Raw genomic sequence first — 25,934 nt, forward strand, 5'->3', positions numbered from 1 at the left:
AAAAAGAGAGAAGAAATGAAAGTAGTTCAATCACATAGGAAATCCAATTCCAACAATATTATCGTGTCCACTCTTCCTCTCTACCGATCGGCACCTCCCCTCGAAGTTCGCCACGAGGATTTCGAGCTCTTTGCCATGGATTGCCTCCGAGGTAACCTATTTTTCTCTGTTATTATTTTGTAAATCTTTAATTTGTCAAGAAACCCCTTCGTACGGATATTTAGGTTCTGCTTTAATATCTTTTGTTCACTGATTTGTTACTGACGGAACGTTATTAAAGAAAAGGAATCCAGAGTATAAGATTTCAGTTTTATGATAGTTTCGAAAAATATGAGAGCGTTACAGAAGGATTTGGAATACAAGTTTAGTTGTTTTTATTATGAGATTCACAAATATTGTTGATTTCGTGATTAAAGTTTAAATGTATCAGTTCCATCAAAGTCTCATATTTATGTTTTTGTATTATCTTATTCTTTTAATTGCTCGATGCGGTTCTTAAAGGTATCTCAGATGGATTACGCCGTGGAAAGAAATCTGAAGAAATAAAAAAATTGGTAATTCTATTGACTATGTTTACATTTCTTTGTAGCAATTTAATTGTTTTCCTGGCCAATTTCTCATACTGGATTTTCTCAGATAGTGAATCTTTGAAAAGAAAGTATGAGACACTCACAGGCAAATGAGGAAGCCAACAAGGATATTATATCATACTTTGTTCTTCGTCTTGTGTATGTAGAACGTAAGATCATAATATGTTTTGTCCTTCTTTTAATTGATTAATATTTATTACCATTATTCTCTTTATATGATTAAGTAGGAATTAAGAAAATGGTTTCTTTCCATGGAGACAACCCTCTTTCGCTACCATTCTCGCTCTGAAAGCTCTGAGGCACATGTAGCACATGTTCATTCATTTTTGGTGTTGGGTTTTCTGGTGTATTAAGCTTTTGGTAATTGCTTGTATGCTGATGTAATAGAGGGCATTGATGTCTGAGTTTAAGCTTCCCTACAAGGCAGCCAGCAATGCAGAATTTGAGGTACTTGTGCTTCACTATTTCTAATTCCATCAAGCTATTTGTTTTCAATAAGATGCAATTGCTTGAACCTTATTACAGCAGTGCATATGGTACTTTTTTTTATCTTCTCTAGGTTTTGAACTCCTAGTAACTGGAGGTATTCGTTTTTTTTTTTTGGCAGAGTGTGAAGGATAAATTGGGCCGAGTTGCATGCTCTATGGGCCAGACTTTAGCTGCTGGTATGAGATTACTGACTGGCTTCTATGCCTAATTCCCGCATGGAAGGCACAAGTTTATCTGTCTTATTACATCCCTTTTCATCTTACATTAAGTCATTTATTATGCACTTGACCTTTAAGTTTGGACCATGTTATTCATATGACTGATATATTCTGTTACAATCAAGCTTGATCAGATTTGATGAAAACCAACGGCGAAAATAAGTTTAACATATTATGTAATTGTTTGCATGTTTTTATTTTAATGCTAGAAATCTCTCTCCTGTGATGTCCATTTTGAAGCATAACCGTTTATAGTTTCAATTCCTCCAATAATGTATGCTTGTCTAAGTCATAAAACTATGATGACCAATAAAAAAAATAAACCTTATTTGATCCTTTGTCTATATTATGATTGGTTTTCATTTTTTTTCTTTTATTTTTGCAGTTGATGCAATATTCTACAAGGTACCATTGTGTTTGATCTTCTGTATTTCAACCAAAAAGCAGTGGTTGCTTACCTCAGGGTATCAAATAGCGTTCCGAAAACGCTATAGCGGTTGCAATATTGCGGTCGCGCCACCGTGCGAAACTGCTATTCATGGTTTTTGCGGTGGGTCACGGATTCACACCGATTGTAGTAGATTGCGCCCTCAATTTAACAGGAAACGGATGATTGCGCCAATAACGGGACGCAATCACTGTTATTCAATCGTGGTTGATTCACTGCAATCAACCATTTAACCGTATAGAAAAACAAAAAAGAGTGAAATGGGGTTTCGAACTGTATAGAAGATGCAATCTTTATTAGGGTGATTTAGGGTTTATAATATGGAAGAGTGAAATGGGTGGGGTGAAAACTGAAAAAAAAATTGAACTGGGGAATGGGGATGGGAAGAAACGAAGAAGATGGGTTGGGAAGAGCTGAGAAACTTCTCGACCAAATGAGTTATATTAAAAAAAAGGAAAATAGGAAAAATTATTTCATGCACCACTGATGAAAATTTATTTTACAAGCTAGGTTCTAAACCTTTTAAACTTCTAATATTGTCATATATTTTATTTAAGATTTATGAGTTAGCATTTTAGAATTTAAGGTTTATATTTTAGAGTTTAAATGTTATAGATTGGAGTTTAGAGTTCTTAAGTAGGACACACAATAATATTAAAGTTGAAAATTTTCCCTGTTAAATTTTATATATTCAGACCAAATTGAAAAAAAAACATAAAAATATTAAAAGCATATGTCATCGTTAATTAATTATCTTATCCTATCATCGGATTTTTAAGTCTTATATTTGGTTAAACTATATTATATATATGCCAATTTTGCTTAGAAAACATTTTAAAAATCTTTAAAAATGATTCCTTATAATTTTAATTATTTTTATTGTGTTTTAAGATAAGTTGTGCAAAATTTAAAAAAATTCAAGACCGCGACACCCGCAGTGAACGTGATGACGTCCGTTATGTCTGCAACCGCGATAAACGCGATGTAACCGAAAACGTGACCACGAACGCTATTTAAAACCCTGGTTTACCCCTTATGAAAAAATATTGATTTTCTATTGGAAGTCATCTCCTATAGCCATGTGTTAATATATTGTATAATAACCTATTTCAATAGTACTGCAATTAGGTATACAGAGTGCTCTGACCATCTACCTGTATTAGTAAGCTCGTGAATGGAGAAATAAAGGGTCAGGATTAAACATTTGTTAAATATAATATCATTCTTGGTTGGTGATGTGTGGTTCCGAGAGAGCACTAATGGTCTCATAGTTAGTCTTCAAAGGCCAGGGTTAATCCTTGGATAAAAACCTGACATGATTTCTAGTTTTAACTGGTTTGTTTGCGCACCTTCCACCCAATGAAGGTGTCTTTTGAAGAAGTTTCAGAACTTGTAACTGGTCGCCGGGTGTTTATACATAAAGGGCATGCCTATGTTGCAATGAATCAGATAATAACTCTATTAATCTTAACTAAAAAAATTGAATATTATGAACACAAATCGTATTCATACTTGCTATCCCTCCTTTTTTATCTGATTCTTTTCATGTGGTTTCTCTTGTTGTCACACAATTTCAAAGTTATCTATCAAGGGCACTCATTTTAACAAACATGTTTCTTATTTATCCATTCAGGTCTCATGAAAGTTGCCTTATATTCATTTTTGAACATATGCATTGGTCTTTGTCAAGCATTGAATACATCTGTTATAGGTTAGAACTTGCGTGTCAACTTGATTTGTATAACCTCTTGCATATATCCCAGATTTTACTGGCTGAATTGCATATAACGGTACATGTTGTTTGCACAACAATATGTTACTGCAATGTCAACAAGTTGCGAACAAATATAATTACATGTGCTCTTATTTGTTGGTAATATGTTTTCATGAGGATGACAAGAACCATGTTTATTAAAATTTCTAGGGACATAATCTATGCTCTGCTATCATGATCTCCACATTCACCAGAAGAGTAGTTAGTATTATGGCCATCGTCGTCATTCTGGTAGGCAACAGTTATTTTGGTGCTCAGGGGTTACTTTACTCATTCTCGATTATATCCCCAAAACGAGGCAAAACACTTGACATTTTCTTTCATCATTTGTCATTATGCTTCTTTGTATGTTCTGAAAAAGAAGTTTACCCGCATAGAGTTGCTGAAATCCATCATTTAATTAATTTAATCTCATGTGATGAACATTATATTAATGTTCTTAAAAGGTAAAGAAAGATTATGTATCACATACAGGTTTCAGCTGATGAACTTCTTTTCATTCTCTGTTTTGCAATTTTTGCTTTGTTCATACAAATTTTATGTTGTTTACCAAGTTCCATGCTTTGCAATCTTGCTTGCAGAAAATGGACATCTACTATCAGAGAACAGGAGAAGGATCGCCTGACTCCAGTAAGAATTGATATGTGAACCTTGTTATTGAAAGATCGTTTTGTTTGATATTGACTGTTTTCTTTCTCTGCCAGATCTGTTGTGTAGATCGTGGAAGCACTATGTACAAGCTATCTGGGTCCTGATTACTCTCAGGTTCTTGTACATAATTGTATCAGCTCATCAACTAGCCTGATTATAGCTATTTTATGTGTAACCTTATTTTTCTAAACTTGATTGCTTGTGTGTTTTAGTCTAACGAAGTTGGGGAGATATCTCTCAAGGACAATGATCATATTGCTAAAACTTCATTTCCTTTCTGTATGCGTCACTTATTTGAGAAGGTAAGAAATTAGATTTTGAATTAAGGGCAGCATTTATTCTAACTGTATCTTATTTTTTATAGTAAAATACTTCTATATCTTTTACTTTTCAGGTCAGAGAGGATCATCACTTAAAGCATGGTGGAAAGACGCAATTAGGTCTTTTCTTGAAGGTTGTACTTCTCTTACATGATTTGTCTTCATTATAGTTACCTGTAACAGTAGCATTATAAAGATCTGTCCACCTGAAATCAGACAATGACACCATACTCTTGTCTCATCGCTGGATATGCATTAATGCTTGTGTTCAGACATCTTGTTTGTGTTTTTGAGTGTATTGTAACGTCCCGATTTCCAGGTTAGTTTCGGATAAAATTTGAATGAGTTAGCTGGACTAAGGGAACAATTTAAGAGTTTGGGTCATTGTAAGAGATTTAAATAGCGGCCGCGTTTTTTGTCGCATCGTGTTTATCACGGTTGCAGATATAACGGATGTCATCGCGGTCACTGTAGGTGCCGCGGTCGTGAATTGTTTTAAATTTCGCACAACTTATCCTAAAACATAATAATTATAATTATAGTCATAAGGAATCATTTTTAATGTTTTTTAGAATGTTTTATAAGCAAAAATCACACACACATATATAATATATAGTTTAACCAAATAGAAGACTTTAAAAATTCGGTAATAGGATAAGATAATTAATTAATGATAACTTTGTGAATACATAATTATTTAAATTACTAAAATTAGGATTAAATTAAATTACATTTTAAACTAAGGATTAAAATATAAATTCTAAAAAATGAGAGGGGTAGCAAATTAATATATCCCTTAAAAATAACTTTTTAAAACTTACTTTAAAAAATAAAAAAATTGGAAACAACCTTAGTCTGTGAAACAGCCTTAGTGTGTGTGGATCGGCTCATGTAGTCTAATTTTTTTTAATTGAAAAATCAACATATACTTTAATAATTTAGAAGAAAAATCTAAAATCTCTCTAATTCTCTTCTCCATGGAGTTCTATGTTGTCCATCTCGTTTCTTCCTACCTTACTCTTAAAGTTTTGAGATAATCAGCAGCAAAAAAACTCCAAAACCATGACTTGTTCTGGCCTAGAAGACAAACTTAAGCACCTAAAGTTTAGGATTCCAGCGATTTTCACTTCAATGAGACCCACAAAACAGGTAAAATTTGTTCTTTCTTCTTATTTTTTCATTTTGAATCTCAGCATAAATGTATAAAAAATTGTTCTGGCCTAGAAGACAAACTTAAGCACCTAAAGTTTAGGATTCCAATGATTTTCACTTCAACGAGACCCACAAAACAGGTAAAATTTGTTTTTTCTTCTTATTTTTTCATTTTGAATCTCAGCATAAATGTATAAAAAATGGAGATTTAAAAAGGAGAAAAAAAACGAGGTTCGACAATGATGAACACAAAAAAATCACATTTTTTAAGTTTTTTTTGCAATAACGGTAGAATAACGCTTATAGCATTCTGTGATCGGCATTTTTCACCGTTACCTACTAAATTGCGGGTGCGATGGACCGCTATCAACGTGAATCCGGTACCCACCTCTAAATTCATCAATAGCGGTTTCGAACAGTGGCGCGACTACGAAATAACGGCCGCTATAGCATTTGCGTCCCGCTATTTAAAACCCTGGTCATTGTATAATTGTGTTGGGTTAGGCTTGAGCCCAATAAGGCTTAAAAAGGGTATTTTTAAAGTGTTCATCAAATGAGGAGGACTAAGAGTGCAATTTACCCCTGAAGTGCTTCAAAAATTAATTCTCCCTTAATGGTTGATGATGTCACGGCAGAAAGTGAAACACAAAAAGGGAAGTAGCTCTTTCATTTTCTTCTATCTTCTTCTCTTCCTCTTTTCAAAGGTGAGAACTTTGTGGTGTGCAACCTAGTTCTGAAATTTAGAAGGTATTTCAAAATCATCTCCTCTAGAGCTTCAAAATGAGCTCTCAACCTTAGAGTTTGATCATGGTGGCCATGAAAGAGGTTTAGTGGGGGGTTTTTAGGTTCTAGAGCTCTTGGGTACTCCAAATCCATCCCAAAGAGCTTAGAATCACGTTTTTACTTCCTCAAGATCTCCAAGTTAATAATTATTTTCTTTGCTTTTGGTTTAGTGAGAGAAGTGGGTGAAAGCTCAAAAGTGAAGAACAAGGAGAAGGTTAACATTGGTTGAGTTTGAGGTTATTTTGCAACTCTTAGGTGAAAGGTAACACGTTTCTAACCTTTCTCTACTGCATGTAGATAAAAATGTTAAGCTTTGATGCATGTTGTGTGTATGAGCCTTCGTGTGTACTTAGGTGGGGGTTTAAAACATTAAATCGGGATTTGTTGTTATTTATGCTCAAAGTGATGACCTTTTATGCTCCTTGCATGTTATTTATGCTCAAAGTGAAGACCTTTATGGGTCGAGTGTATCAGTACTGTAAGAATAATATCGATATTGTTATTCGTGGGAGGCTGAAATTTGAATGAATGTGAGAGAGTATCAATACTCATTAGGGGAGTATAGATATTGTCCGTGCGGTATTGATACTAAAAAATGAGTATCGATACTCGAGGTCACATTTTGGATTCCAGTGTGCTATTTTGGTATCGATACTCAGTGAGGTATCGATACCTAGGGGTAGTACCGATACTTCCCATAAGGGTATCGATACTGGGATATTTTATGAAACATCGAATGCAAAATTGATATCGATACCCAAAGGAGTATCACTACCGAGGGGGTGAATAATTGATACTCCCAGGTGAGTATCATTAACCACGTGAAATCTTGGACAATTTTGGTAGCTGATTTGAGGAGTGTGAAATGGGGTTCCTTCAAGGGGTATACACTTCTATAAAACTAAAGTGAAACATTAATTAAATGTGTGATAACATAAGGTCTTAATGAGGTAAGATTCCATAAGACTTATGCCTTTGTTTGATGCTCGGGAAACGACAAGGACACTCGAGTTACTTAATGACGCTAGCATAATTATATAAGCATTATCCGGATAATTCTAAATAAGTGATTAGGCACTCTAATGCTAGTTGGATGTTGTGCCGATGCTATGTGACCTGGACACGTCCCAAGTACTCTAGAGGAGTAGACTAGCATAGTAAAGTACCGACACTTCGTGACCCGGCTTAACCTGAAGTTTAGGGAGACATTGATGCTATGTGACCTAGGTCTTCCCTAAGTGTTGTAGTAACTAAAGAGGGGTGTGAGTTCCGCGAGGCTAAGCGACCATGAACTACACCATGATACTTGTTTGCTTGAGTGTTACAATCATTTATGACCATATTGTATCATGCTTTTATGTTGGATGCATGTAGTATAGCAGGGTTATTTATGTGGCATTGAGCTTGTCAGCTCAGTGTATGAAATGTGTTTCTGTGCGCAGGTTCTTAGGTGCCGGTTTGAGGAGCACATCGTCGATTCATAACTTTCCATACTTGATTGCTTTCAGAGTACGTCTTGAGTATTTTAGTGGGATTTTCGGAAGCTCAAATCGACAACCGGAACGGTTTGTAAAGAGGGGTCGAAACGGTTTTATGTTTAGGGAGTAAGGAGATTGAAAGATAGAGAATTGCACAATGATTTATAGTGGTTCGACTTTCTAAACCAAAGTCTATCACCATAGATTTTCCAAAAAATTTACTAATTTGTTCTTTCTTTTGAGGATAAAGAGTAACCTTACAAACTTCCTAGTTTTTCCGGGCTAAACTAGAACCTTTCCCTAGCTTTTACACGGGCTAAGCTAGAATCTTTCCCCTTTACAAAAGGATAAAAGATGTAAACAAGAAGACCTCTCTAAGGTAGGTGTTTACAAGATTGAGCTCACAAGAACTAAATATTTACAAGAGAAAGATAAAATAAGAATGAAAAACTCTTCTCTTGTGTTTGATTGCTTGGATGGATGTTCTTCCTATTCTTCAAGTGCCTTCAACTTGTATTTATAGCTTGAAATGATTTTGATGTCTTATATAGCCGTTGGGGATGTTTTGGAGTCGTTTGGAGATGATTTTTCTACTCAAAAAGTTGCCCACGATAGGGGGTATCGGTACCCTTTCATAGAGTATCAATATTCCTTCATAAAATTCAAATTAAACTAGCCGTTGCAACCAGGGGGTATAGATACCATGGGGGTATCGATACCATAAGAGGTATAGATACCATCCAAGCAATCTAGAATTTGAGCTCACAGGGGGGTATGGATACCCCTGCAGGGGGGTATCGATACCATGTAGCATTTTTGCTCAAATTCAAATTTTAATGGACTTTGAATTATTTTTTAAACCTTTTAAAACTTTGAATAAATTCAATTCAAATCCAAAAACATTTTGCCTTAAATTGTTATATCAAAACATAGTTCAACAATCTCCCCCTTTTTGATATAACAAAATATTTGAAAAATTGTTTTTGGCAAAACTCCCCCTTAATAAATTGTTTAATGAAAAAGATATCAATTGTTAACAATTGTTGGAAAATATATGAAAATGTTAAGCTCCCCCTTTTTCATTAAGAAATTGAATTTTTCAAACCAAATTTCTCCCCCTTGTTGTTATATCAAAAATAATTCAATCTTTGAAGTTCAAAATAACTTTGGAGAGTAAGTGGTAAATTTGACATTTAAAAATCATTTGATAAATCAAAGCTCCCCCTCAATAATAGTATTTCAAACAAAATTTAGCTTTTAAAATCATGACACTTAAACAAAATTGAATTTCAACAAAGAATAGCAAACATGTTAGTAGCACATGAAATTCAATGTATCCAAGACTAAAATATTTTATGCAATACCAATTGTTGAAATTTTATATCAATACCAATTGTTAAAATTAAGTGCATATGCATAAAGTTATCCAAAAATGTTATGCATTTTGAAAATTTTGATATCAATTGTTAGAGATATATCATTTTCATTTAAACCACATGCATAAACATTCAAATTTAGGTCAAAAATTTAAAATTTGTAAAATCAAAGTATTTTAAAAAAATTGATATCAATTGTTAGAGAGATATCATTTGCATTAAAACCAATTTTGACTAAAATTTTATTATGATGAACTAAAAATTCTGAAAAATTATTAAAACTTTAAAATTGTTTATCATACCAATTGTTTTCAACATACATGAGATTAAAACAAAACATAATCATTTAATATCACAACTTATGCATGCTTAAAATCAAATGAGCAACCAAATAACCAAAATTAAAACATTAAGCTTAGATGTTACCCATTCCTTTTTCATGTGTGGCTAAAGCATCTTGAATATCATTATTTTCATTACCATTGCTCTCACACACCTACAAGAGACATTTAAGTAGATTTTGGTATCCAAATTGCTTTAGATCCTTGGACGTTAGTTTTAATGCCCATTGTTCCTTTCAGAACTCATACTTGTCTAATTTTAAAACGTTTTCCTTTCTTCAAAGGACAAGTATGTTCCTTATGACCATGATAATGACAATATGAGCATATTGTCATTATTGAATTAAATGAATTATTTAAAATGATTTCTTTTTCTTTTGTTAAGCATTCAAGCTTAACTTTTAAATCAAAATTTTCTTTTTCAAAACTTTAAATTTTTATTTTTGAAAGCTCTAAATCCTTTTTCAAAATTTCATTTTGGCTTTCAAAATCTATTTTTGTTTTCAAAAGAAAATCGTTTTCGATTTTAAATTTTGAAATCATTTTCTTATATTTAGATTTCATGGTCACAAACTCCGGATATAACCTATTAAAAGCATCTTGTAACTCATCAAACGTATATGAATTAAATTCATTTGAGTTAGAAGATACATCGGGCTCTTCACGAGCCATTAGAGACACCACCTTTGTTGGTTCTTCGTTCTTGTTTCCATGGATTTCCTCGAGCTTATTCCAAAGTTCTTTGGCACTTGAACATGAAGAAATCCCTTCATAGATTTCAGGACCAAATGCACAAAACAACATGTGCATGGCCTTGGCATTAAGTTGAGCTTTCTTCCGTTCTTTGTCACTCCTCTTCTTCTCCTTCTTCTTTGGAGGAGAGTAGCCGTTCTCGATTATCTCCCATGCATCAAGATCATTGGATTGGATGAATACCTTCATTAATTTCTTCTAATGATAATAGTTGACTCCATTGAAGTATGGAGGTTTATCGGTTGGTAGGGAGTCTTCCATGTGGAACGAGCTAGAAGTGGAAGCCATCTTCTCGGTTTGTGTCAGGAATTGGTAGAGCTTCTTCTAGGATCGTCTCAAGGTGGTTAAACCTTTAAACGAGTTAGGCTTTGATGCCAATTGTTGGGATTTTCGGAAGCTCAAATCGACAACCGGAACGGTTTGCAAAGAGGGGTCGGAACGGTCTTGTGTTTAAGGAGTAAGGAGATTGAAAGATAGAGAATTGCACAACGATTTATAGTGATTTGACTTTCTTAACCAAAGTCTACGTCCACTACCTTAGCTCCTCACCAAGGATTTTTCAACAAATTTACTAATTTGTTCTTTCTTTTGAGGATAAAGAGTAACCTTACAAACTCCCTAGTTTTTCCGGGCTAAACTAGAACATTTCCTTAGCTTTTACACGGGCTAAGCTAAAACATTTTCCCTTTACAAAAGGATAAAAATGTAAACAAGAAGACCTCTCTAAGGTAGGTGTTTACAAGATTGAGCTCACAAGAACAAAATATTTACAAGAGAAAGATGAAATAAGAATGAAAAACTCTTCTCTTGTGTTTGATTGCTTGGCTGGTTGTTCTTCCCATTCTTCAAGTGTCTTCAACTTGTATTTATAGCTTGAAATGAGTTTGAAGTCGTATATAGTCGTTGGGGATGTTTTGGAGCCGTTTGGGGATGATTTTTCTACTCCAAAATGCTGCCCACGATAGGGGCTATCGGTATCCCTTCATAGGGTATCGGTACTCCTTCATAAAATTCAAATTAAACTAGCCGTTGCAGCCAGGAGGTATCGATACCATGGGGGGTATAGATACCATCCGAGCAATCTGGAATTTGAACCTTCAGTGGGGTATGGATACCCTTGCAGGGGAGTATCGATACTATGTAACATTTTTGTTCAAATTTGAATTTTAATGGACTTTGAATTAAATGAAACCTTTTAAAACTTTGAATAAATTCAATTCATGTCCAAAAACATTTTGCAAATTCAATTCAAGTCCAAAAACATTTTGCCTTAAATTGTTATATCAAAACATAGTTCAACAGGTTCCTTCAAGGGGTATACACTTCTATAAAACTAAAGTGAAACAGTAATTAAATGTGTGATAACATAAGGTCTTAATGTGGTAAGATTCCATAAGACTTATGCATTTGTTTGATGCTCGGGAAACGACAAGGACACTCGAGTTACTTAACGACGCTAGCATAATTATGTAAGGATTATCCGGATAATTCTAAATAAGTGCTTAGGCACTCTAATACTAGTTGGATGTTGTGCCGATGCTATGTGACCTGGACACGTCCCAAGTACTCTAGAGGAGTAGACTAGCATAGTAAAGTACCGATACTTCGTGACCCGGCTTAACCCGAAGTTTATGGAGACATTGATGCTATGTGACCTAGGTCTTTCCTAAGTGTTGTAGTAAGTAAAGAGGGGTGTGAGTTACGCGAGGCTAAGCGACCCTGAACTACACCATGATTCTTGTTTACTTGAGTGTTACAATCGTTTATGACCATATTGTATCATGTTTTTATGTTGGATGCATGTAGTATAGTAGGGTTATTTATGTGGCATTGAGCTTGTGAGCTCAGTGTATGAAATGTGTTTTCGTGCGCAGGTTCTTAGGTGCCGATTCGAGGAGCACGTCGTCGATTCACAACTTTCCATACTTGATTGCTTTCAGAGTACGTCTCGAGTATTTTAGTGGGCATGTACTGTCATAGACCCTTATTTGTATTTGAGTTGTAAACTCTGTATTTTTTTAATTTGAACTTATTTGGAGACTTTTTTCGGGAGCTCCCCGTAACGAATAAACTTTTATTTTGTATGCGTATGGAATTTGATATTTTTGTTATGCATTTGAAAAATGTTTTTTTTTATTAAAAAAAGTCCACTTAAGTGGTCCCATGTGAAATCATAATTCATCGGTTTTCGGGTTGGATCAGATTAGGGTGTTTCATGTATAGTGGAAACCCGAAACCAATTGATGACAAGATGAAAAGAGGTTCAATTTCTATTAAATTTCAGTGGGAACTCTAAACTTGTTGTTTGATATGGGGTCATATTAGTAGCTGTAAATATTGCGTGCCGATAAATCATGAAATTGTCCTAGTTCTTTCCTCTTTTCTCATGTTCTGTTATTGTTCTGCATTCCCTTTTCTTAGGGTGTTGGGCTGAAGCTTGATGATGCCGTCGCATTTTGGAAAGCTGAGTTTGCACCAAAATTTAAGTGGTTTACTACACATGTATTTTTTTATTGTATGTATAGTGCTACAGAAGTATGTTAACCTTGTGGTTTTTATTTTCTCTGATTATTTGGTTTCTATTCTCATTTACAAGACGGAAAAATAGATCAAAAGGAAACTCAATTTAAAATCCATGGACATTTGATAACCCACCCTTTCTCCAAATTCCCCCTCTTGATACAAAATATCTGAATGTTGTGCCACTTTATTTGGTTTTAGCATTTTGTAGACTTTAATGCTTTTTGTCTTTCTGCCCATGCAGTGGAATACTGGATAATTCACACTAAATTGTTTCTTCTTATTGATTAGGGCCGAAAGGTTTGACAAGGAATATGCATACAACATACGCCATAGTTATGGAAGAGAAAAGAAGAGAACAATAAGATACAATCTTTTCCCTATGTAAGTGTTAGTGTGTGTCAAATTTTGATTAGTAAATATTTTTATTCACATTAGAAAAAGGTAGAAAAATTATTTACCGGTTCTTAGATTTTTAGCTCCCCCAATTTTTTTCATTTTTTTGGGAACTTTAGGTTTGATTGGAATCTCATCTGATCATGTGATTATTTGATGGTTATTTTAGGATTATACACCTTATTCCTATCAAAAATTATCTCATCAACTCCTGGTATTGGAGATCATCATGGTTATCCCTATAGGCATTTCAGGTCAATACTATTATTATCATTCTTTATTAAGGAGAGTTTGCTAGGCTTCATTGTGGGCGGTGTTTTTCTTGGAAAACCTCAATTAATGTCCTTGGATTAAGCTATATTAGTTTGATTATTCCTAATAAAAAATAGAAACAACAACATTTAATAAAATAAGTTTAGGCATGAATTTGTTAAAATTTAATCGATTTATCTGTCCTATTGCAGATGCTTGATTGTTGTTGATAACATAGCTTAAGCAATTACAATATAGGCAGCTTCACTCTATTTTACACCTTACATTTCTTACAATTTACAAGACAATGAGGAGAATTTAAGGGTTGCTCTTGTGAGAATGGGAGTAAGCAGTCGTGGAGTAGAGGATGTAATGGACAAAGTGCACAATATGCATTATCAGGTCATAAAATTATCTTTTTAGCCTTAATTCCGATGTGTTTTTATCTAAAATGGTTTATTTTCTTGGAGAATCATAATTGTGAGCAATGATGAAATTGTGTGCAGTTAGCATGTACATTAACATTTGAAGTTGTTCATGTCTCATCATGCGATGTTGGTGTCAATCATCCAAACCAATATTTCATTGACAGCCAAAGGATCCAGCAATCAAAGGTATAGATGATATCGATTCATTTAGAGTTTCTGGGAGCATTGTGTGGGTCTGGTTACTCTTGTGTAACCCTTTTTTTTCTTTTTACTTTTAATGCTAAAATGGTTTTATGGCATAAGGAGAATGATTTTTTTAGGGGAGGATTGTTGCAGTAAGGTTCTAATTACTTTTAAGATGGTGGAGCAGTCAATAAAAACCATGAAGATGGTGGTCGGCCTCTTTTTCTATCCTGATCTTATTATATATTCTAGAGAAGTCACCACGTGTTCGGCCTTGCAATGAATGAACCTTTATGTTCTATTTTGGTTGGTTGGTTGGTCTGACTGAAGGTAGGCTGTGAATAGGTGGTCTCTCTTTACCCTAAGCTTTTATTATCATATATAACATTTGTCATTTGGCAGACAATAGTTTTTTGCCTTGCATCACCAACCAATTATTTATATCATATTACTTCATCATCATCATCATTATTATTATTATTATTATTATTATTTATTATTATTATTATTATTATTATTATTATTATTATTATTATTATTATTATTATTATTATTATATAGTTAGATTGGATTGTTTTAAATTATTTATGCTTGATTTGGAAGGGTAAGATTCAATTCTTAAACCATATAAACGAACAAAAGTTCATTCGACCATCCAAATAAAGCATTTTTCATATTTGTTTATGAAATGAGCACCACATAATCTCATATTGCCTACGCAAAATACTTCCATGGGTTTATTTTGTTGGTTTCTCATGTTGTCTATGCTAATGCCAAAATGTGACTTTTTTGCCTTGATAAAAAAAGCCATACTTTATTTTTCCCCAATATTCTCTACAACACCTATTCAAAGGTTATATTTTTATTAAATTTTTTGTTATTTCTACATCTTATATTTTGTTTAATTTTTTTACATAATGTCTGTTGTTTAATAGAGAAAATATATATCGATCATACATAAGCATATGCACAAAAGCTACATAAAGCACCATAGGTAGCTGAAATATATAGACTCCAACCTGTTTCTTGGTCATAAATAGAAGCAAAATTGCACGTTACATGAAGTATAAAATTTAGTGCATACAAAAAATTATACGTTACATAATGGCTGAAATATATGGATCAATCTTCTATTACATGAACTATTCTCTATTTGTTTATCATTAACAGAAGGCCACACATATGCCATCGCTATCCAAACCTGTCGAGCAAAAGGACAATTGCACGTTACATGAAATGCATTCTTAATATTCGAGTAACACCTAGGGCGTTTCGAATAAGAGGCAGTAGTTTTATGTAGAGATATACTTTGTTGGCACGAAATTATGAACGAATTTTCATAACATTATATTAATCTTCGATGGAGTAGTAATTTTCCATATTTTTTCCATAACCATGATGTTTTTTTTATGTTGCTTTTTGAAAAGTGACTTAAAAATACTGTAGAAAAGAATTTTTAAAAAGTAATTTTAAAAAATATAGTTTAAATTTAACTATTTGAGATTATTGATATAAAGTGATTCTGAAAAAAAAATATTCATTTTAGATATTATGTTGTAAATTAAAAATATATTATTTAAGTTATATTTACACTTATTAATATTATGATATATAAAATATGTCAACTTAAACTATAATACAAATAAAAACTTTATTCATTGCTTTTAAGTTTTTTTCCTTCTAGTTTTCTCTCATTGATACGTCGTTCATCTTTTTTCATCTTTATTGATCGACGGTGACACTAACTTTAATGTTAGTTGTTGACCATTAATATTCTTTATTGTCATTTTCATTTTCATTTTCATTTTCAATAAGTTTGCATGTATGACACATTTTCATCTGCCTTTATGACACGTTTTCTTCTACCTTTTGGCATTTTGTTGGTCATTTGGTCATTGTTTTCACTTATCTTTTTTTAAGGATTGATCTGATGTCGCCATGATTGATCAAGATGTCTCTTATATGTTATATTGTTGATCTTCTCTACTTTGGATAATCGGATTGGATTTGGATATCATAGAGAAGCGGCATCAGATGATGTGAACGTTGCTCTCGTTGAGGGAATAAACCATGGAAAGTTCTAAACTCGATTAAGAGCGAGAGGATGTGGAGATGAAGTAGGTGGCAACAAGGGGTTTTATAAGCTGACTTTAAGACAAAGAAATAAGGATTATGACAATAGAAAACAAGGGTAAGAAAACAAGGTAAAATAAAGACAAGTAAATTGATGTAATAAACTAAAAAGAAAGACTTAGCCTTTTAATGGAGGTGGCTGACTATGGAGTTGTTGGAGGAGTAGTTGGAGGAGTTGTTATGGTGATGTGGGTAGTCGTTGGAAAGAGAAAGTGATAAGGATTTCAACGGAGAAGACAAAGTTAAAATCGGATGGCTAGATCGATGGGAAATGACAATTGAAATTTTACCTCGGTAGTATGATGATAAACTTAGGGTTTTGGTGGAAGTTGGCATGTGGATGATCTTTGATGATGAAGATGATGTGTGGAGATGATAAGATAGATGGATATGTCCTACTAAACCCTCATAATCGCAATAAAAAGGCAAACTTAGCAATGCGACTCTAACTAGCCATCCTAATTACAATAAAATGGTAAACAGGAGTGTGAAGATCTCTCTCTCAAGAACTTGGAAGAACTAAAGAAGAAAATACTTCAAAGGCACAAGACAATCAACTCTTGCAAAAATTATATCTCGTTATATTGTATAAATATAAGGAAAATTGATAATTGGTGATTACAATTAGGGGGTAGGCCTCTTTATATAGGCTTAGATGAGTCTTTGTAGTAGCATGACTAACTAATAAAAAAATAAAAAATACTATCCTAATCAATGAGATGTGGGCAGCATCAATCTGGGCCCTTGATGTAGTGCTTGATCCGATGGTAGAGATGGAAACTAGGAACTTCAATGCATGACTTGATCCTCAACCGTTGGATGTGATGAACGGTCTAGATCGAGCTTCTGAAAGGTGGAGGCTTGGAGAATAAGATGGGGCTGCTATGATTTTGTCATTACAAGAAAATTACCCTTATTAAACTATTCTTAAGATGAAAATAAGGAAAATTCGTAATTAATTGCAAAAAAACCGTATAATCCCGTGTAGGAATTTATGTATGTACTATCTTCACTAAAATAGTCATATCTTGAGTTTTCAATATCGGATTGAGGTGATTAAAGAACTGTTGGAAAGATAAGAGATATTCGGTCGTAAATCCAAAAGAATATTGATAAAATAAAATCTGTGTCTCATTCAAAAATCATTTGCAAGTCTGTTGTACTTTTGTTCTTCTTTTCCAATGCTTGATCGTGTGAGTCCGTTGGAAGCTTTAGTCAATCTTCCTTTTATGTGAGGCTTTTGATGCATGTATCATTCTCCCTATATTCAAAAGTATTCGACCTTGAATCTAAAACATTAAAGGGAGAAACATTAGGAAAGATTCATTCACATTATACTTACCGAGTAGATAATGCTTTGAATCTTCGTGACTTTGTTCTTCTAATAGGTTTTAGTATGAACATTAGTCCAAATAAGCATGTGTTGCATTGTTATGGACTCTAGTATATGTATCATTTTCCCACTCCTCAAAAGGATTCATCCAAGAATCTGAAAATTCAAGAGAAAGAGAAATAGGTGTGAGGAAAGAAAAACTTGAAAAACACTTACCTGGGTCTATGCGATGTGTCTTTATGCGCTTGAGTAGAGGTTTCTTCCTTTTAGGAATCAAATTCTTGTTATCTTGAAATCCTCTTTTGAGCACAAGTCTTGAAATCCAGTGTTTCAGTTGAAAATCAACATGACATCGTCCACTATTGTCTTTCTCGATGAGAAAATCAACATGAGTTTCCTTCATGGTTTCATTGGTGTGTGGTGAGAAAGGGTGTGTAAAAACCATGTTAAGGGGTTTATGATAGTAATCCATAAAGTCTTTTAAGTGTGGTTTATGAGTTGAGAATTCTCGTGAGTAACTTTGTGGATTGCAGAACCTGTTTAGTTGGAAAGAAAACCCATATACAAAATAGAACTCATTAAAAGCTCTTTTAAAAGAATGGGTATATATTTGAGAAATCTCCAATTTATCATGATATGCATCTTTGATATGTTTAAATCTCGGAATAGTAGTATGTGTTTGAGAGGTAAGATTGTCTTTTGGAATAGTGCATCGTCTACTATGCTTTTCTTACCTCAATTTTTTAACCACTTTAGTAAATTATGGTTCAAGTGTATGAAAAACTCTTTAGGAAGAATATAGAGTTGCCATACTTTGACTGCACGAACTAATGCCATAAGTTATTTCTCATAAGAAGAGTAATTCAATTGTGTAGGTTTTAACTTCTCGCAAAAGTAAGCAATAGGTTGTCTTTCATGCATAAGGACTACGTTTATGCCTAGACCTGAAGCATCACATTATAGCTCAAAACTGTTAGAAAAATTGAGAAGACGGAGAATGGGTGGAAAACTTAACTTACCTTTGCGTAGTCCGAATGTTTCTTGTTGTTGTGGTCCCATTTGAGCTCATTCAACTTCTTGATTGTTTTTATCAAAAGTGTAGAAATAGTAGAAAATTCCTTGACAAAGTGATGGTAGAAGCTCACTACGTCATGGAAGGATCTTACCTTAGTGCTAGAACATGGCGTGGACCATTCTTGAATTTCTTTTACCTTTTTTATCGCCATAGAAGAGAACTTCAAAGTGTCTTAGCCTGCATAAAAGAGAACAAGTATGTTAGAATATCATTAAAATGAGTTGTAACATGCTTATATTTGGATTCTTGAAAATCGTGATTCATCATTGAGATGAACAATGACTAAGGCTTTCATGGATGTAGCCTTTTCACAATGAATTTAACTTTTTGGTTCCTTCAAGATTGTTTGTTCGGTGGGGTATGATAGAACCTTGAATTAAATTAGTTTGGTGTTGTTTCCCTTTTTCCAGTGGTAATCTGCCAGGTGGATCACTTATCACTTCTTGAAAATCCTGTAAGAGATAAATAAACACACTAGGCAAATCCTTATTAATGTTAGAAATCAAAACCATTGATTCCCTAAAGCGAAAAAGGATGTAAGTCTTTTTGTAAAAAATGTTCACTCTCAATACTTTTGTGCTTAAATCTATTTTTTTGAGTAACTCTTTTTTTCCCACAAATAGAATCACTCACCTCTCGTGGGTCATTTCTTGACTTTTATTGGTTTTGATCTCTTTTGTGTTTGAATTTTTTTTAGTGTCTTTTTCTTTTTGTGTGCTCACACCTTCCTCACAAAATTTCATCTTATGACTTTCAAGTTCAATTTTTTATTCCAATGGTGTAGGAGGAAGTAACTGAAGATTAATATCTTCTATTGCAAGGATACTACCATCTTAGTCATCATTGTCATCATTTGATTCAGTATCCTTGGTAGAAGGTGGAGTAAAAGAAGAAGTGGAAGTAGATGAATTACCTTGGTAAGTAGATGAAGTACCTTGGTAAGTTTCTCTGAGATGATACTTCCTTTGGAGTTATAAATCGATTGTCATTGTTTTCTTTAATGTATCTTCAAGGCTTTCATAACCATCTAACTCAAGAAGATCAATGATGTTTGGGTGCTAGCCGATGACAAATCTATTCACTGTATATCCTTTTGCTTCATGTATGTCTACATGATTCATTAAGGATCCCATCTCCTTGTAGTAGTCTTTTATTGATCCTCTTTCTTGTCGAAGTTGGTGAAGTCATTGCTTAACTTCACGAGTTTAGTGCATTAGGAGAAAATGATTTCTCATTACTTGTTTAAGATCTATCCAAGACATGATCTTTAGTATTCGGGAATATTGTATCGTCTTTTTTGTTTGCATCCACCAAGTGCAAGCATAACCTATAAATTCTGAGATGATCAATAGTATTTTTTCTTTCATGGGACAATTGCAATGAGAGATTATGAGGTCGACTTTGCTCTCCCAATCTATATTGTCGTTCGGATCATACTCTTCATCGAAAGATGGAATTGTGAACTTTGGCTTTGCGAAAAGTTTTGCATATGAAATCTCAGGGGTGTAATTTATGGTTTTTGTTCTTGTTGTCTCAAGTTGGTGTTGAGTTTAACAGTTTGTTCTCTCATGGCTTCCATTGATGCCAAAAGAGCTTGAATGGTTTGGTCATGTTTACTTCATTTTCCATCCTAATAATCACAACACTCAAACAAAAATTTAAAGTGGAAAAATAATAGAAAAACAAGAAAAACCTCACAAGTCACTACAAGGATACAACACAACGAGAGGCAAGAAAATCAATCTTGTACTCTTTAAAACTTTTCCTCTCCAAGAGTCTTTTGATGTTCGTATCGGAGTTTGACCACTAACAAAAGAAGATAAGAAAACTTAGGAGTTCTAAGAGGCCAAGGAAAGATAAACTCCAAGTGAACGAGAATGCAAGGGAGAAGAAGTATGCAAACTCTTTGAATTCTACTAACATAAGGAAAAGAATGTGTTAGATGGTGTAAAAGAACAAGAAAATGTAAAACAAAGAACCTAGAAGCAATAGGGGTCAAAGAAAAATTTATGAAAAATCCCAAACCCGGAACAAAATCTAAAACGTTAGATCAAATTGAGCAACATTTTTTAGGGGGTTTCTGATATCCAAAAATTCTTATTTTTTTGGATGCTCCTCAGTAAGTTTAGTCGTGATCTAGAAATTTTCAGCACGAAATTCTTTCAGGAAAATTCTAGAAAAATCAGACGATGAGAAGAACTCGAATCAACCGAACAAACACAATATCAACTTGATCAATATTTATGATGGAGTTTCTAATCTCCAAAAATTTTGAAACTTTTTTGGATGTCTTCCAATTGATATAGTTGATATATAGAAAATTTCAAAGCCAATTTCGTTCAGGAAAATTCCAAAATAATCTGGCAATGCTAGGAATGCGAATCTTTTGAACAAACTTGAGTAATCGATTTGAAGGGTTGAATGAACTCAGATTTGAGTAAATTTTGGACTGTTGAACCTTCTTTGTATGAGGTATAATCCTATAAAAAATCAACTCCAAATTCATATGTTTTCTTTTTATCTATTTTTTTTATTTTTTGATAGTTTTCTTGTCTTTTGATGAATAAAAACAGCAAACTAACAAGAAGAAATTGAAACTTAATTAAAAGAATGCAAAAAAAACTAAAAACAATGATTTTTTTGCGAAATAGCTCTATTGGGGTACTTCGACGATTGATGCTTGGAGACAAGTCAAAATCTCTTTGATTCTTTTCACGCATTGTCCCAGATTTGATACCAGTAGATAGAGAAATGGCATCGGATGATGTGAATGTTGCTCTCGTCGAGAACAAACCTAGGAAAGTTCTAGACTCGATTAAGAACGAGAGGATGTGAAGATGAAGTATATGGCAACAAAGGGGTTTTATAAGCTGACTTTAAGACAAATAAATAAGTATTAGGACAATACAAAACAAGGGTAAGAAAATTGTAGACACCCATTTTCTTAAAAGATAGAACTAGCAAGAGTTCATCTCCTAAGAGGACTCTTCCACCATCATATCTTTTAAAGCAACAACCACATCAACAAACGTGCAACAATCAAGCAAGGAGTCTAGTTGCATTAGGATTCTATTGTTAATAGGATTCTAAAAATAGTTAGTTTTTTTACTATAAATACATGTAATCATCCCCATTTGTAAGACACGATTTACATACAATATACAGAAGAAAGCACGAAAAAATACAAAGGCAAAGCTATTGTAAACGATTCGAAAAGGAAATAAAAGACAAACGGCAAATTAATTGGTACCGAAAGGGCGGTTCAAGGGTGCTAATCCTTCCTTGACCGTAACCGACTCCTGAACCCGACACATTTATGGTAAAAACGTAGATCAGGTAAGATGGTGTCCGACCCACCTAAATTCGTTTTAAAATGGTCGGTGATGACTCCAATCCACATTTTTCAAGTTGAAGCCCAATTTCGAGGCCCAACCGAAAGACGGTTACGATAGCTTGGCGACTCCACTGGGGACAGGTAAGTGAGTCAGGCTAAGGTAATTTCCAGTTGTCTTTTTAACGAAAAGGGTAAGTTTAAATTTTAAGGTAATATTTCGATCCTTTTTTACTTACTTTTGATTATATTTTTGGGTAAATAGTTGTACTAATCGTTTTCTCGTGATTTCAGCCTTCAAATCTTTTTTATTTAAGGCTCTATACCCGAGCTCCAAACCTTGTCTTAAGTGGGGGTGAAAGCGATGCCTTCGTGTAAATTTATTCACCGTGCGGGCCTAGCAAGTAGCCTTCGGGATTCATATACCTTATGTCTTCGTGTGAATTTATTCACCGTGCGGGCATAAGGTAATGTGTCCTCTCGAGTTTAACTTAGTCCACATAAGCCTGTGATGGGTTTAGGACTAAGGGTCTGGCAAGCCCAAGGGGGCACCAGCAAGGAGAACTCAGGTACCGTTTTTAGAACCTAAACCGGGAAACCATAGAGAATTAGAGCCTACCCCGAAACCACTTTCTAAAACCTAGGATATTTTTACCCTAAACATTTTCTTTTTTATGTTTTTTGTTTCTTTCGTCATTTTTTTATTTTTATTTTACTAATCATTTTGCCTTTGTGTTTATTTTATAGCATTTGCATCATAACAAGAGGCTATTGATCCTTAAAAAGCGTTTGTTAAACACAAAATAAATCCGAAATAATGGACAAAGGTGTTGTAATACAAGAGATTAAAAACGCTGAGGCACGACTATGGTCCGAGAAGACTCAGAAAGAGAAGAAAGACAGTCTTCAGGGAAATTATGTGTTAGAGCTTGTTAGTTACGCATCTGTCAGCCTAAAACAAAACGATGTCCAAGAACTGCGAAATATTTGGGACAGTTGGGGGAATGACATAAAGCAAAAGTTTAGCCAATGATATGGTGATATTGCCCTCTTACTCCATGTCAAGACTGATGAGCCCTTGCTCCGAGCATTAATTCAATTCTGGAACCCGGGATATAGTTGTTTCACCTTTAACCGGGAGGACATGATTCCCACAATTGAAGAGTATACTACCCTACTGCACTGCGAAAACATTAGACTAGAGAGGGCATATATCAAACACATCAAGAGTCAGCCTTTCAAGAATGAACTAGCTAAGATTACAGGGGTTAATAAAAAATGGGTGACTTATTGACTTCGACACAAAGGTAATGAGGAAGGAATCGAGTGGATCCACATAAGGCAACTAATGAAGAACCACCCTGATGAATGGAAGACTATAGACCTTTTTGCAATAGGTCTGTACGGTCTGGTTATCTTTCTAAAGACTTTGGGCTGCATCGACGCAGCCGTGGTAGAACTATTCGAACAACTTTCAAGGTGAGTCAACCTAGCACTGGCCATCTTAGCCGAAAACTTTTGATCTCTCAACCATTGCAGAAGAACTGGCGGAGGAATGTTCGTTGGATGTATTCAGCTCATTCAAGTCTGGATTCACAGCGACTTTTGGAAGACTAATGGGGTAGCCTATCGCCGATTTAACACTACCTATTCACCTTTGGGAGAATTCATCACTAGGAAATGCCATGAAGATGCTTCAAAGAAAAAGTGGATGAAAGTTTTTACACATCTTTAGGATCGGGATATTACCTGGAGAGCCCCTTGGTTGTTCTTCGGTGACGTTCTTTTCCGGTGTGGGGATTCTGATACTATGACCTTACTCAGACTTTGGGGTGTAGTTGGGTATGCTTCGTTGTTAGCACTTAGACAGTATGGGGCACGTCAGTTTGTCCCGGTAACATGCAAGCTAGCTAGATCAGAGTTTGTGTATAACGGTGACAGTTATAATAAGAGGATCAAGGAAGCAACTGATTCATGGAAGAAAGTATATCGAATGGATGTTGTGGCTTCCAGAGACATGCTTACTCCGGATTATGTGGAGTGGAGAAGATTGAGAAAGAATGATAACATCCCGGTGCCAGAATGTGAAGACACCCAGACCATGGAGGAACATCTCAGGCATGTCCCTTCTGAACTTGAGATAACTAAGATGGAGTTTGAAGCTGTGAATAATGAGCTGAAACAGAAGGTTAAAGAACTGGAAGCTGAACGTTATCAATGGAAGCTAGATGTCGAATCTCAGAAAGATAGAGCAGACAAGCTGGAAAGAGAACAGAAAAGAGTCCGTTTTGAGCTCGAGGATTTGAGAAAAGGGTATCAAGATAAAGTCAAGGATAATTCCAAGTTGAAAGTAACCTCTGAATACTGGAAAGATGAAGTTCATAGCTTAAAAAGAAAGTTCGAGAGGTTTGATGAAAGAGCTTGGAAAGAATAGTTGAAAACTGCTCAGAGGCACTTAGCAGATAGTCACCATCAAAATCAATGCTTGAGAATCCAGATGGCTGACCTAGAAAAACAACATGAGAGAGATGGAAAAACAATATCCGAGTTAGAAGTTATTGTGGATGGATTCAAGAAGCAAGCAACCGAGCTTCAGATAGTACCCTTCGACAGAGGTTTGCAGTGGTGTTTCCGTTGGGAGCAAGCACAACAAAGGGTGAAAGCTAGAGACGCAGTCATCCGAGATTTCTTGGATCAAGTTCAAAAAGCAGCCCGTCGTCTTAACTGCCTGGCAAGGGAATCTGGAGTGGTTCAACAAGGCATTCAACTAATGACAGATGAAGGAAGAAGACTTGTCAACCTACTAGAAACTGTTTGGGGTCTAGAAGATTTAGTCCGAACATACCTTTGATTGTTTTTTATGTCTCTTACAAAATAAAACATTTCTGTCTAAATAAGGATTATTTATAATAATAGATACTTTTCTGGATCATTGCCTCGAACATTTCATGCATTTTTGCATTTTGCATCTACATCTCATTTTTAAGCATTTTCATAAACATGAAATTTCTTCATGGAGAATTCGATTAAGTGGTTTTAACCACATGACACCACATGAAAGCAAGATTGTAACATCAAAAGAAAAAAAACTGAAATCACAATGAATGAGCCCGATCTGCTGGTTATACAACTAAGCCTGCCAGGATGATCTGAGAAAAGAGTCCACATATCCTAAGGGCTACGATGTTGAAGCTGTTTGCAGTTACCACATAGGATGCTCCAAACATTCCTTTGAGAACTATAAGGCGCTGAAGCGCGAGATCCAAAACCTGATGGATTCAGGGGCATGGACAACCGAAGAAGGGGGCATTGCATATATCATTTGTACTTAGAGGATTGTTTTGTTTGAACACGTCTTTGATCTTTCATGTTTTCTTAATCTTTTAAACGATTGAATGTATGATACCTTTTAAGGTGGAGCATTTGAACAAATTTTAATCTTTAGTTCTTCGAATATTAAATGAATTAAGGATTCTTTTAATTCTTCAAGAATTATAGATTTTTGACATATGGCAAGATTAGACTTTTTTTATCCTGTCTCAAACCCCAAAATAAAATACCTTGATTCTTTACCCAAAATAACTCATGGTCATTACCAAAAAGACCAAATTTTGACATTACCTCCCTTTGAAATTTTTTAATAATGCCTTTATCTTTTTGATACACCCATACCTTTCTTTGAGTTAATAAAGTCACACCATTGTCTTTTTAGACTCAAAATTGACATTTTTATACCATTAAAACCCAAGGCATTGAGTTGTTCATTTAAACATGAGCATTCTTCTAAGACACAACTTGGGGCATCTCGCAAGGAGCCTAAACATTGAGACATGTTGGGGGAAAGAAGCAGAAAGAAGAATTCACTCAAAATAATTCTACCATGTATTAATTACACTGTTTTCATGTGAAT

General features: G+C 34.4%; 1 pseudogene; it reads left to right on the forward strand.

The window, feature by feature from the left end:
* Nucleotides 1-14,161, forward strand: LOC120204713 (annotated as a pseudogene).
* The last annotated feature ends 11,773 nt before the right edge of the window (nucleotides 14,162-25,934 follow it).

Source organism: Hibiscus syriacus, unplaced genomic scaffold (genome assembly GCF_006381635.1).
Source record: "Hibiscus syriacus cultivar Baekdansim isolate YM2019G1 unplaced genomic scaffold, ASM638163v2 tig00011547_pilon, whole genome shotgun sequence".
In the NCBI taxonomy this organism is placed as follows: Eukaryota; Viridiplantae; Streptophyta; class Magnoliopsida; order Malvales; family Malvaceae; genus Hibiscus; species Hibiscus syriacus.